General features: G+C 36.2%; 1 protein-coding gene across 7 annotated transcripts in view; it reads left to right on the forward strand.

The window, feature by feature from the left end:
- Positions 1-14,155, forward strand: part of DLG2 (discs large MAGUK scaffold protein 2) — a 1,980,468-nt gene that overhangs the window by 169,567 nt on the left and 1,796,746 nt on the right. The gene's annotated exons all lie outside the window — the stretch shown is intronic.

Below are 14,155 nucleotides of genomic sequence, written 5' to 3' on the forward strand. Positions count from 1 at the left end.
TCCTAAAAACAAGGGCATTTTAAAATATATTCACAGTACAAAATCAAAATTAGGAAATTAACACTAATATCTTACTCACAGGTCCTATTAAAAATTTGCTAATCATCCCATTAATGTTTTTATAGAAAGAGCAAAAGTCTTCTGTAGAACCCAACCCAGGATCACATGTTACACTTAATTCTCAAGTCTTTCTGTTCTTCTTTAATGCATATATTTCTTTGTTTTTCATGACCTTGACATTTTTTTTTGAAGAGTACAAGGCAGGCCATTTATTTTATAGAATTATTTCAATTTTGATTTGTCTGATACTTCCTCATGATTAAATTTAGGTTATGCATTTTTGGCAGGAATACAACAAAAATGATATATCCTTTCCAGTGCATCATATCAGGAGGCACATGATATCTATTTATGCCGTTACTGATAATATTAACATTGATCACTTGGTTAAAATGGTGTCAAGTTTCTGTAGGGTTACTATTTTCCCCTTTCTTTTTAAGCAGTATTTTGTGAGGAGATACTTTGAGACTATATAAGTACACTGTTTGTGATCAAACCTACCAGTTTTAGCATCCATTAATAATTCTTGCCTGAAACAGGTATTACTACAGTGGTTGAAACGGAGAGTCTCTCATTCCGCAATTATTTCTACATTAGTTGACTTTTTGTATGAAAAAACTGTCACTTTTCTTCCAGTTTATTTATGTATTATTTATGGTTTCTTATTTTAGTCTATGGTATGTAATCAGTTACTGACCTTATTTACTATTTTGTTCAGTTTGTCCCAGATTTGCTACTGTGAGTGCCTTTAAATGGTCTTTTATGTCCTTTAGACACATCCTTATCATTATTTGAGCCCTTCTTACTTTCTGCCGTGGCAAGATATTCCAGTTGTAGGCAAGACTTTTTTTTTTTTTTAAGGTTTATTTAATTTGAGAGAGAAAGTACAAGTTGGGGAAGGGCAGAGGGAAAGGAGAGGGCAAGAGAGACTCTTCAAGCATACTCCCTTGCAGAGTGCAGAGCCTGACATGGAGCTCTGGCCCAGGACCCAGAGATCATGACCTGAGCTGAAATCAAGAGCCAGTTGCCTAATTGCCTAACCACCCATGTGCCCCTAGGCAGGACTGTTTCAAATATTTTTGTGCTCCAGTGAGATACCACCTCACAGCAGTTAGAATGGCTAGAATTAACAAGTCAGGAAACAGCACATGTTGGTGAGAATGTGGAGAAAGGGGAACCCTCTTACACTGTTGGTGGGATTCCAAGCTGGTGCAGCCACTTTGGAAAACAGTATGGAGTTTCCTCAAGCTGTAAAAAATAGAAGTACCCTATGACTCAGCAACTGCACTACTAGGTATTTACCCCAAAGATACAAGTGTAGTGATCCAAAGGGGCAATGTTTATAGCAGCAATGTCCACAATAACCAAACTATGGAGGGATCCCAGAGGTCCATCAACAGATGAATGGATAAAGAAGATGTTGTGTATATATAATGGAATATTACTTAGGCATCAAAAAGGATGAAATCTTACCATTGACATTGACATGGTGGAACTGGATGGTATTAAACTGAGCGAAATAAGTCAGTCAGAGAAAGACAATTATCATTTGGTTTCATTCAAATAAGGAATATAAGAAATAGCACAGAGGATCATAGGGGAGGGAAGGGAAACCTGAATGGGAAGAAATCAGAAAGGGAGACAAATCTTTAGAGACTCTTAACTATAGCAAACAAACTGAGAGTTGCTGAATGGGAGGAAGGTGGGAGGATGGAGTAACTGGGTGGTAGGCATTAAGGAGGGCACATGATGTAATGATCACTAGGTGTTACACGCAACTGATGAATTATTGAACTCTACATCTGAAACTAATGATGTACTATATGTTGGCTAATTGAATTTAAATAAAAAAAGGAAAATATTTTTTTGCATTTTCAGGGTTTTACACCTAGTAGATGATGAATAAATACTTTATGAATGGATGAATGAATACATGATAAATATAAACTGCATAAGGACATACCATTTTTATTTCTTTGTGTTTTTAAACGTAAGTCCAATTATTCTTTTCACAAAGACTGAGTTGAAAGAAAGTCTCTTACAGACTTTTTCAAGAGAAGAAAATAATTTTTGTGAAGAAATGTAAAATTAGAAATTTACTTCATTTATTATTCAATGTAAACGTATACACTGACACCTACTGTATCCCAAATATTATGTTTGGTATTGGACATACAGCAGTGAACAAAACAAAATAGATATGGGCCCTGGCCTTATAGAGCTTATAATCTGCTGATTAATAGATTGCTGCAGAGGAAAAAATATACTGTGGAGAAAAGACAGTCTCTTCAATAAATGGTGCTGGGAAAATTGGACAGGTATGTGTAGAAGAATGAAACTCGACCATTCGCTTACACCATACACAAAGATAAACTCAAAATGGATAAAAGACCTCAATGTGAGGCAGGAATCCATCAGAATCTTAGAGGAGAACATAGGCAGTAACCTCTTCGGTATCAGCCACAGCAACTTCTTTCAAGATATGTCTCCAAAGGCAAAGGAAACAAAAGCAAAAATGAACTTTTAGGACTTTGTCAAGATCAAAAGCTTCTGCACAGCAAAGGAAACAGTCAACAAAACAAAGAGGCAACCCACGGAATGGGAGAAGATATTTGCAAATGACAATACAGACAAAGGGCTGATATCCAGGATCTATAAAGAACTCCTCAAACTCAACACACACAAAACAGATAATCATGTCAAAAAAGGGGCAGAAGACATGAACAGACTCTTCTCCAATGAAGACATACAAATGGCTATCAGACACATGAAAAAATGTTCATCATCACTAGCCATCAGGGAGATTCAAATCAAAGCCGCATTGAGATACCACCTTACACCAGTTAGAATGGCCAAAATGAACAAGACAGTAAACAACGTTTGTTGGAGAGGATGTGGAGAAAGGGGAACCCTCTTACACTGTTGGGAATGCAAGCTGGTGCAGCCACTTTGGAGAACAGTGTGGAGATTCCTTAAGAAATTAAAACGAGCTTCCCTGTGACCTTGCAGTTGCACTACTGGGTATTTAGCCCAAAGATACAGATGTAGTGAAAAGAAGGGCCATCTGTACCCCAATGTTCATAGCAGCAATGGCCACAGTCGCCAAACTGTGGAAAGAACCAATATGTCCTTCAATGGACGAGTGGATAAGGAAGATGTGGCCCATATATACTATGGAGTATTATGCCTCCATCAGAAAGGATGAATACCCAACTTTTGTATCAACATGGACGGGACTGGAAGAGATTATGCTGAGTGAAATAAGTCAGCCAGAGAGAGTCAATTATCATATGGTTTCACTTATTTGTGGAGCATAAGGAATAACAGGACATGGGGAGATGGAGAGGAGAAGGGAGTTTGGAGAAATTGGAGGGGGAGACAAACCATGAGAGACTGCGGACTCTGAAAAACCATCTGAGAGTTTTGGAGGGGTGGGAGGTGGGAGGTTGGGTGAGCCTGGTGGTGGGTATTATGGAGGGCCCATATTGCATGGAGCACTGGGTGGGTGCATAAACAATGAATTCTCGAACACTGAAAAGAAATTTAAAAAATAAATAAAAACTTAAAAAATTAAAAAATAAATTATGTCATAAGAAATAGATTCCTGCAGAGATACTTACAAATTCCAATTTCAGTCTTTAGTTTCTTCTGTTTTACTTTGTTGGTATTCTGTGAAAAAAAGCATGGGATATCAATGAAAAAATAACATATATTTTGAAAGCCTACACTCTAAATCATGCTGGGGCATCATTTTTGAATGGAATTCCAAAATGTGTAAGACATGCCTCTCTTACTGTCATAAAATTTACTGTCTAGTAGGAAAAGACAAATCCGGTAGTTTAGCACAGTAGAAAGAATATAGGCCTAGATTTAAAAAAAATAGGGTTTGAATCTGAGGTCTTTTCCTTGGGCTTCATCAACCTTCAGCAAATTACTTAACCTCTCTGAGGTTAATAATACTTAGTACTTAACTCTCTGTAATGTACAGGAAGATAATGATGCCTGTTTATTTCAGCAGGATATGTGACAAAAATCCCAAGATAAATCCCTGGTTTAAATAACAGGAAATGTACTGACTCACCTAACTGGACATCCAGTAGGGCAGGTTTCATGGTTGTTTTATTCAGTGAATCAAAATGTCATCAGGAATCTAGGTTCCTTTTGTCTTACTTCCTTGTCATCCACAGTGTTCTGTCAAACTGAGACTGTTCCTTCTCATAGTCTGGTAGGCTACCTGCCAAGGGCAATGTGGGTTGCATGCTTCCTTGTTCCATCCAATAGGAGAGAATGGGTGCCTCCTGACAGCTATTAAACAAAAATTTCTCAGTCTCTTTGGGCCAACTTACATTATACACCTACTTCAAAATGTCACCAGGGAAATGAAATAGGTTGATTTGCTCAGGCCTGGAAAAGGGAGTATGATTACCATCGTGGGTTTAGACTAATCAGAGCTCAGACTGGACCTGAGTTCAATTACTGAGAGCCCATTGGTGTCATACCATGGAGAAGATGATGTGGATTTGGATTTGTGATGTGTTATTTAAACTAGGGATTTATATTGGGATTTTTGTCACATATCTTGCTGAAATAAACAGGCATCATTATCTTTCTGTACATTAAAGAGAGTTAAGTACTAAGTATTATTAACCCCAGAGAGGTTAATATTTAATATAACAAATATTTAAATATTTGTTTAAACCACAAATATTCAAATTCAGGAAAATTTGGAGAATTGTAAAGGGCATTGCAGGTACTAGTGTAGAAGTGGAAGGGTTTTTCTAATGTGTTGCAGTATGAATAAGGAAGCTGTTTACTATTCCATATTTGCCTTATTTTAGGCTAGAATCAGAGCAATCTTTTGTTTCAGAATTCTCATATTCCTACCTAGGTATTCCTTCCATGAGGCTGAAATCACTGTTTTCCTCAACATCACCTCTCACTCACACCAATAGAAAAATAAATTCATCTTATATCCTTATTTAGATGTATCTAAGGACAGAATAATTATCAATTTCCTATGCTCAAAATGTGGATGTATACACGTGACTGAATGATATTGACCATCACAATTAGGTACGATTTGCTGCACCTATATATTACCAATTGTGAAACAATAGAAACTGGTAGTAACAAAGCAGTATATTGTTGTAGCTTTTATTTTCTTAAAGATTTTATTTATTTATTTGACAGAGAGAGAGATCACAAGTAGGCAGACAGGCAGAGAGAGAGGGGGAAGCAGGCTCCCTGCTGAGCAGAGAGCCTGATGTGGGGCTTGATCCCAGGACCCTGAGATCATGACCTGAGCCGAAGGCAGAGGCTTAACCTACTGAGCCACATAGGCACCCCATATTATTGTATCTTTAAAAAAAAAGCCCTGCCAACCAGATATTTCAACAGATTTGTCTTTTGTAAATTCAATATGATAAACTTGAAGTCAAATGCAATTTGAGAATTTAGAATTGCTGTTTTAGTAGTTTTCTTAATGTAACATGAGAAGTCATTTTGAAATTATCATGCCATAGTTTGATAATTGAAGCATGATTAGAAGTAAAAAGTAGGTTTTGTGACATTTCTCAAATTTTCTAAGAGATGGTATTTCTTTTTTGAAAACTGCCACAGATAATGTTATTTCTTATTTATCTTCATCTGTGTTTTACTTTCCAGAGGGGGGGGGGAAAGTGTTTTACTTCAGCCAGGGAGAGTTCTTTCCTGCCTTATCAACTCAGGGAAGAGATGGTTGATGGGGTTTCTTTATTGAATAATTTATCAGGATTCTTGAATTCTAATTTGAAAAACAGGACATTTCTTGAGAACAATTCAGTGTATACAATATAAATATAATTCCACACTTCCTAAATTAGTTAAATTACAATACATAATTATAGGGCATACAGCACTGTATTTCTGCAAGTTTGTGATATCTGTCCATCTAAAGTTGATCCATCATTATTTTTCTTACATTCCTCTTTCCTGCATTGTTCCTACTTTCGCTGTCTGTTCTGGGTTACAAGAGCCTCTAGACTACTGTTGGAAACATCTTGGAGTCCACCCAAATGCCACTTTTCCTCTCTTCATTTCCCAGCTTTCTCTTCCCTTTGTCATTTTATGCTTTCTGTATTTATTTCTCCTTCTTTTTTTCTTTAATTTTCTGTAGAGTCAGAATATTGTGCCCTTTAGCATACTGCTCATGTCACTCCTTTTTCTTTTGCATTGTTCATCCCCCTTTTACTAATTTTTGACTTTTACTTTTTTGTTTTGTGCTTTGAAGGATATTTTTATCAACTCTCTTTCTTTTATTCCCTTCTGCTTTCCTTCTTTCCCTTCTCTTTCCAGTGGGGTTGTCTCTGCCTAATGGTTCCACTCACTATAAGGAGAGTTTGCGTCTGGAAGCAAACCTGGTTTGTTTCTCAGTTGAAAGCATCTCTCAGCTGAAGCAGAGAGTGACTAGGATGAACACCAACCTGCTCAGCATGATTGGGGCTTGCTATTTTAGTTTCTATAATCACTGCCATTAATGTATGGGCAAATCTGTTAACACAGACTCCTTCAGACAGGGTTAGGAATCCCTCCCCTGTGTTTTCATTAACACTCTGTATCACTTTCAAACACAGCACTTACTCTGTGGTAGTGTAACTGTCTGCTTATTTGGGAGCTTAGAGAAGGCTGAGACTGTATTTTCTAACCAGGTATATTTTCAGCATTTAGCACAGTGCTTTTCTATGACAAATACTTCATTCATTAAACACATATTAAACAGAGCCATTGTAGCACATTTGTACATGTTTGTACTATACCATCCTAGGGGACAGCATGCACATTACACAATTTAAAATTTGTACATTCATTGCAGTTTTCTGGCAGATGGCAGTAAAGTATCTAGTTAAAAGAAAATCACTTTATTATGACAGTTTCTCAACAGATGGAGGTAAATTTTTTTTTTTTTTTTTTAGGAAGGGGCACCTTTTCCCAGTTTATTCAGAAATGACTCGTGGGCTGCTGCTGCTGGTGGCCCTAATTTGTATTTGATTTATATTTACTAATACTCCATTTCCTACAGATTGCATCTGGCTTATTTTGCTAAAGGCATTTCACCTTTGAAGAAGGTGAAATGCAGTGTATCTTTAACATAAAAAATGAGTCACTGATTCTCCTAATGGGAGAAAAATGGCTTTTCTACCTCATTCTTTTTCATATATGGTTTCCTTCCCTTTACTTTCACTGACTTGCCAATTTCTTATTTTTTTCTAATATGTCAGTCAATATAGTAGTAGTAGTTTCTGCATGTACACATATCAGTGTTGCTGAGAATATTAAGTGCTAACACTGTAACATACCATACCCAAGCCCATCCACATAAATATCCCTACTTCGCATTGAATTATATCTTTTGGTTCCAAGATAGAATCCTGTTATGTTCCATCACAGTTCTCTTTTTCCAATTTAAAATGGATTTAATCAAGCAGCTCTATATATCTGGTAACAACATAAAAAACACTTACTGATTACTTCCTATGTAGTAGGCACTTCTCTAAGAATTTTTAGGTACTTTTGTTGTTCCTGTTTTTGTAAATGAGAAAACTTTGAAACAGTTTAATAATTTGCTGAAGTTCAGGTCACAGTGGCAGAACCAGAGTTCAAACCCAGCAACCTGTATTTTTCTCCACAAATAACATTCTGTCTCCCACTGGCATTATTCTTGATTACCTTACTCAGAACTGTAGAAAGCACTTTCAGGATTCTTTAGCATACAAGCAGGATCATACTAAAAATTTTTTAAAACCCTTACCTTCAAGGATGCATCTAATTCCTTACTCCTATTTTCTTTCCTCTCACCATTTATTTTCTCTTTCTTCAATGCAACATTATACTGATAATAATAACAAATATTTATATTATATTTACTCCTAACCATACTTTCTGGATTTTAATTATTTAGAACTCACGACTACCTTGATTTAAATGTTTTCACATCCCCCATTTTAGGAGTAGGTCACACAGCTAAAGTGGCTGTGTAGTGTGATCAAATAGTGTAGGTACAGATTCCATGTGCTTAAACTTTGTGTTTTGGATAAATCAGATTCATGTTAACCAGGACTCTGAAGGCCTGGACTCTTCTCTTACACTGGCTGTGCGATCTTGGGCTAATTACTTTATATCCTAGTTTTCTCATTTGTAAGATAAAGAGTTTGGCTTAGGTAACATCTGGAGTCAAGATGGTAAGTCTATAGATAAGAAAAAGTCATGGAAATAGGAAATCTGCAGTTCAAGGCCTCTTGACCGATAATTAATGGTACAACTTTGAGGAATCCATTCAATTTCTCAGAGACTCAGTTTTCTTTCTCAAATGGAGATAATAATCCCTACTCTTCACCAAGTTGTTATGAGAACTCAGTAAGGAAAGAGATAACATGCTGTTAAAGATTTCTATTTATTTGACATAATATTATATATCAGGTATTTGACATAATATTATATATCAGGTATCTTATTATATAAGTAATAACACATTTGTTGCAGAATCTTAAAGATGAGCAGTTCACAAAGGAGAAAATAACAAGCACAAATAATTTTATGATTCAGAAATAATCACTGTTAACATTTTGTGATATATACTGTCAGTCTTTTTTCCTCTTAGGGACATGCATCAGTTGCTATCAGTGTCCCACCTTATCTCTCAGGTCAGAGTTTGAACCCACAGGTTTGACTTTGGAGATTGAGCTTTAACCATTATTCTTTAAGAATGGATAGCAATCCTGGTGTGTCCAGGAATATACTTATAAGAACAGCCTCCTAACTGGTCCTCTCCTACTCTTGCTTCTACCACCTTTGAATGTGTAGATGAGGTTATGTTATTTCTCTGCTTAAATTTTGTAGAGGTTTTCCAATTTACTTATAGTAAAAGCCATGAGTTCATATAATGGCCTATAAGATCATACATGAGTTGGCCTTTCCACCTACACTACCTTTTGACCTCATTTCCCATGATATTCTCCTCTCCCTTTGCTCCAAACATATTAATCTGTTGGGTTTTCCTATAAGATGCTAAGAACAGTCTTGCCTCAGAGCCTTTGCATTGGCTGTTCTGTTCTTACCCTGATATCTGTGTGGGTTGTCCCCTTACCTCTTTTAGGTTTCTGCTGAAATGTTAACTGCCCAGTGAGACCTTCACTCTCAATCCTGTTTAAAGCTATTTCCCCTCTGCTAGTCTCCCATGTTCCTCATTTTCTCTTCCTTGCTTTATTTTTCTTCAAAGCACTTAGCGTCATGTGATATGCTATATATTTCATTAAAAATTGTTTATTGGACCAGAATATAAAACTCTACAAGAACATTATTATTCATCTTAATATGTCTCTTATGCTGAGAACAGGGCCTCTATAAATATGTGTTGAATAATGAATGAATATGATTCATGCTGATTAGTGTTACTATTGAATGCCAGAGGAGTAGAGACTCTCTACCATAGTTTTTCTGAATCTCAGCGTTTTTTTGCTGGCCCTCACCAGTCATAGTGCCTTTATGGTATAGCCATTAAAGTTGTAATTGGGTTTTCTGTCTTAGCGACATGATGACACATCACAGCAGCTGCTTAGACTTAAAAGAATTCAGTTTTGATAGGTTGTCTAATGCTGTTGAGTGTGCTTTCAGTATTCTAATTTGTTTTGGGTTTTAAGAATTCCTTTGAGAATTTATTCCACTTCCCTAGAATGCTGACTCTTTGATTCTCTCATGCAGCTTGACTCTTTTCTCAGTGATGTTTATCTCAACTCTACAGACACCTTAATTTTTTTTCCTTCTTTTTTCTCCTGCTGTCTCTGTCAGAGAGGATTTATTACACGTCAGTCTGGTTTTTCATGCCCTGTTACAGATATTTGGATATAACTGTCTAATGGTCTCATGAATAAGTTTTCCATTCAGAACCTGAGGTTTGACCCTCATCAGTCTACCCTCTTTATATGCATTGTGCAACCCTATGATTGAAGAATAAATTGTGTGGAAAGTTAGTGCTGCTTATGATCCATGAAGTACAATTTACTGTGGTGATTAGATGATAACTGTTGACTTTAAATGAATATATTCAATTTAGGTTTTTTTTTTTCATGAAAATGAAACACATTTGGATCACTTAGATCAATATTGTAGTAGAACTTCTTTAAATCACATCTTCAGATCTGTCTCCTTCATGAGGCTTTCTCTGATTCACTGCACTTAATTTTCAATCTATTGGTACAGTTCTGGACTTAGTCTTTTCCTTTCACTCCTCCTTGTAGTTACCCTAATTTATAGATTTAGTTTCATGGGATGGTGAAGGGCATGGACTGTGGATTGAGATAAATTGTATTTAAACCCATTACTGTCAGTGGTAAATTCTTTAATCTTGAACAAAATATTTAACTTCTTTGTCTCAGTTTCCTTCTCTGTAAAATGAAAACAATAACACTTTACTTCATTGAGTTGCTATGGAGTAGTAACATTGTTTGTGTGAAATGCTTAGTATTTGGCAGATGTTCAGAATTCAGTGCATATTAATTATTCTAAATACACACAAAACATACATGTGTGCTGAGTAGAAGTGATCTGTATGCTGTCCTCCATTCTCTATGTAAACTTTAATTTCATGCATGTTCTTTAGTTGTTTTGGTCTCTAACTGTTATTAGGTAGAATTGTTATTAAAAAATAATTCACAGAGGGGAAAATCTTATGCATATGGACTTCTTGACCATGCTGTACATTATTGTGTATTAGTTACTTATTCCTTAGAGACTGTGTCTCTTCTTTGTATGAGTTACACTCATTGAGCCACAGAATGTTAGGGTATTCTATTCAAATCACTCACTTTACAAAGGGAAAAATTAAATTCCAGAGTGCATGTGGCAGACCTGGACTGAGCACAAGTTTCATGATGCTTGGGAGTGTCAAACCATGCTACCCTATCTTGCTGACATACAGAATTCTCAGTGACTGATCAAATGAAATGACATTCAGCAATTTAGAAAAACAACCCATTATATTAGTTATTCTTTTCCTTCTTTGATACTCCTTTCCTTTTAGGAGAAAACACATAATTTCTCAGGAATTTCAAAGGATTTTCTAGAATCCTCTGATTGTTGGAGGATTTCTTTACAGTCTCAATATAGTTAATTTGGGTGTAGAACCTATATAATATAATAACAATTGTTTTCCTTTTCAAAGCCTCTTAGATATACCTTAATTGCTATATGATCCTCTCAGAATGTATCAATGTATAAAGTATATAAAGTGACCCCTGAAAATATTTTGAGGGTTACGAGTTAGCATGTTTTATTGAAAAGAGCAACTTGATAGAGTCTAAATGCCAAGATTCAAAATTTAATAATGTCTACATGAAATGACATTTGCCAGTACTAGTGCTATTTCTTGTGAATCTCTTATCTCTTCCTTTCATCAATATAAACTTTCTTGGTTCTCATTCATTCATTTATTTATTCTTAAATTTTTTTATTGTGTTCAGTTGGCCAACATATTGTACAGCATTAGTTTTTGATGTAGTATTCAACGATTCGTTAGTTGTATATAACACCCAGTGCTCATCACAACACTTGCTCTCCTTAATACCCATCAACTGATTACACCATCCTCCCAACCCTCTCCCTTCTGTAACCCTCAGTTTGTTTCCCAGAGTCCAGAGTCTCTCATGGCTTTTTTCTCCTTTAAATAGGTGCCAGCCTGTGAATGTTTGTATTATAGTACCTGTACAACAGTTTTGCAAGAATCTATTTGTTCATGAACCTCGTCAGCAGTCCTTGTGCAGAAACTCTATCATGTTCATTTATTTTATTTTATTTTTTAAAAGATTTTATTTATTTATTTATTTGACAGAGAGATGGTGAGAGAGGGAACACAAGCAGGGGGAGTGGGAGAGGAAGAAGCAGACTTCCCGCCAAGCAGGGAGTCTGATGTGGGGCTTGATGTGGGGCTTAATCTCAGGACCCTGGGATCGTGACCTGAGCTGAAGGCAGATGCTTAATGACTAAGCCACCCAGGTACCCCTATAATGTTCATTTTTATATCTCTACTCCTTGGCACATGATTGATCCATAGTAGGTGATCAGTAGTAATAGAATAATGGGAATAGTTGGACAGTCTGGAATAAATAGTTTATTTCTTTTTGGTCTCTTTGATGGCTACACTTCTTAAAATCCATTCAGTGGTAGTGTTTACAGGTCCTACATCTTTGATCTTATCATTCACTTCTGTGCATTCTCCCTGAGTCATCTAATTATTTCCTATTTTAAGTGCATACATACCAACAACTCCCATATATTTATCTCTAATACTGATTTCTCTTCTGAGCTCAAACTTGTTTTTCTATCTTTCAGTTTATCTTCACTAGATCCTACCCTTGTCTTTAACTCAGAGTAGTTTAGGGTCTCCAGAGCTTTCCCTTTCATAAAACCATTCAAGTTGCATTTCCATTTTTTTCTCCTCTGTAAGTCTGTAACTATCCATTAGCATCCCAGTGTACAAGTTAGAAGCTTGGAGCTTTATGTGGTTCTTCTCTCCTGTCTGTATTCTATAACTCATCAGATTCTGTTACTTCTACCTTATTCTACCTTTCATCTGTCTTATTTCAGGCCTCTGTGTTCTTTTGCTAGTGTATTATTACAGTGGCTTACCACATTTATCTTCTTGCCCCCAGCTCCTTCCCACTGCAGTCTGTCTTCCACATGTCTACCTGAGGCATCTTTTCCTCCAAATAAGAGATTCATGCCACCATCTTGCTTTCCTCTGTAGGTTTTCACTCTCTGCTTTCACAATATGATACTAATCTACTTCTCCAGTTGCATTTCCCATATACCACCAACACAAACTCTGGACTCTGATTACTTTCAAATTCAGTTTTTCCCCAAAGCCAGGTCTTTTATGTTCTGTGCCCCTATTCATGCCCTTCCATTTGCCTGGTGTGCTAGTCTCAGTTTTTTGTACTCAGCTTAAATGTTATCTCTTCTGTGGAGCCTTTCATGAACGATCTAATGCTTTGTTCTTTATTAACACTTTTCCCATTTATGTTTATGTATATGTCTCACACTAGACTGTGAGAATAGGGAACTTGTCTTACTCTAGTCTTGAATGCTTGGATCTTAGTCTGTGAGTCACTGCTTAATAAATGTCTGTTGAATTAATAAAATAATGACTGAAAGCTCAGTTATATTTTCTCAGCTTTGTGAGAATTTAACAATTAGTTTAAACATCTTTAGTGCTAAGTCAGAGATGGTCACACATTTCAGTGTGTTTTGACAGGGTCATGGTCTGACATCTGCTGTGGGTGGCACAGACCTCAGTGTTATCTTTTGCTGTCACTCACCTGCTGTGTGTTGCTTTAGCTTCCAAAGCTTCCCTCTTTTTATCTGAAATTGACTATTGCCATGCTCACTGGTTTATAAAAAATTTTAGATGGGCTACTGCTTTTTAACCTACCGTTTTCATTTATTTTTAAATTATTTTCAAGTATACAAGCCCTACAGTTTTCTGTGCTTTTAAGCAACAGATAAAAGGAAATCAAAGTTAGGGCAAATAACTTATTTTATATACATACATTGGATTTTTTCTGGGCTTTCCACTTTTAAGATCATTAGATTTTATACCCTTTATTCTAGATTTATTGAACTCAGACTAATACGGCCCCATTTAAACATTACTGACTTGACAGAAAGTAAGAGGATGCCCCTTTGCACATGGTGGCCAGAAATTAGCCAGTATTCATGATTCACTATTGAGGTCATAAACAAAATACTTGGCTTTCTGACAGCTACATTAGTTGCATTGTTCACCATCCACAGCTGCCAGACATTGAATGGTTACTTGGCAGCTGGCAAAGCTTGGACTCATACAGTGCGCCCTCTTTAAACCTTGGTTTTGAAAATGTCACACATTGAGTATAATTACATTGTAGTACTTGTATTTAAATGGGAAAACTAAACCTAACACTTTCTGATTTTTCAGAAAAATTGACAACTCCTCCTAGTTCAAAATGTCACCCAGTTTTCAGGCTAGTTAATTCTGAGGGAAGTGGAATAAATACCATCTTATGTTTTCTTTACTGGAACAACTACT

The sequence above is a fragment of the Lontra canadensis genome, unplaced genomic scaffold (assembly GCF_010015895.1).
Source record: "Lontra canadensis isolate GAN:19392208 unplaced genomic scaffold, GSC_riverotter_1.0 scaffold7, whole genome shotgun sequence".
NCBI classification, from domain to species: domain Eukaryota; kingdom Metazoa; phylum Chordata; class Mammalia; order Carnivora; family Mustelidae; genus Lontra; species Lontra canadensis.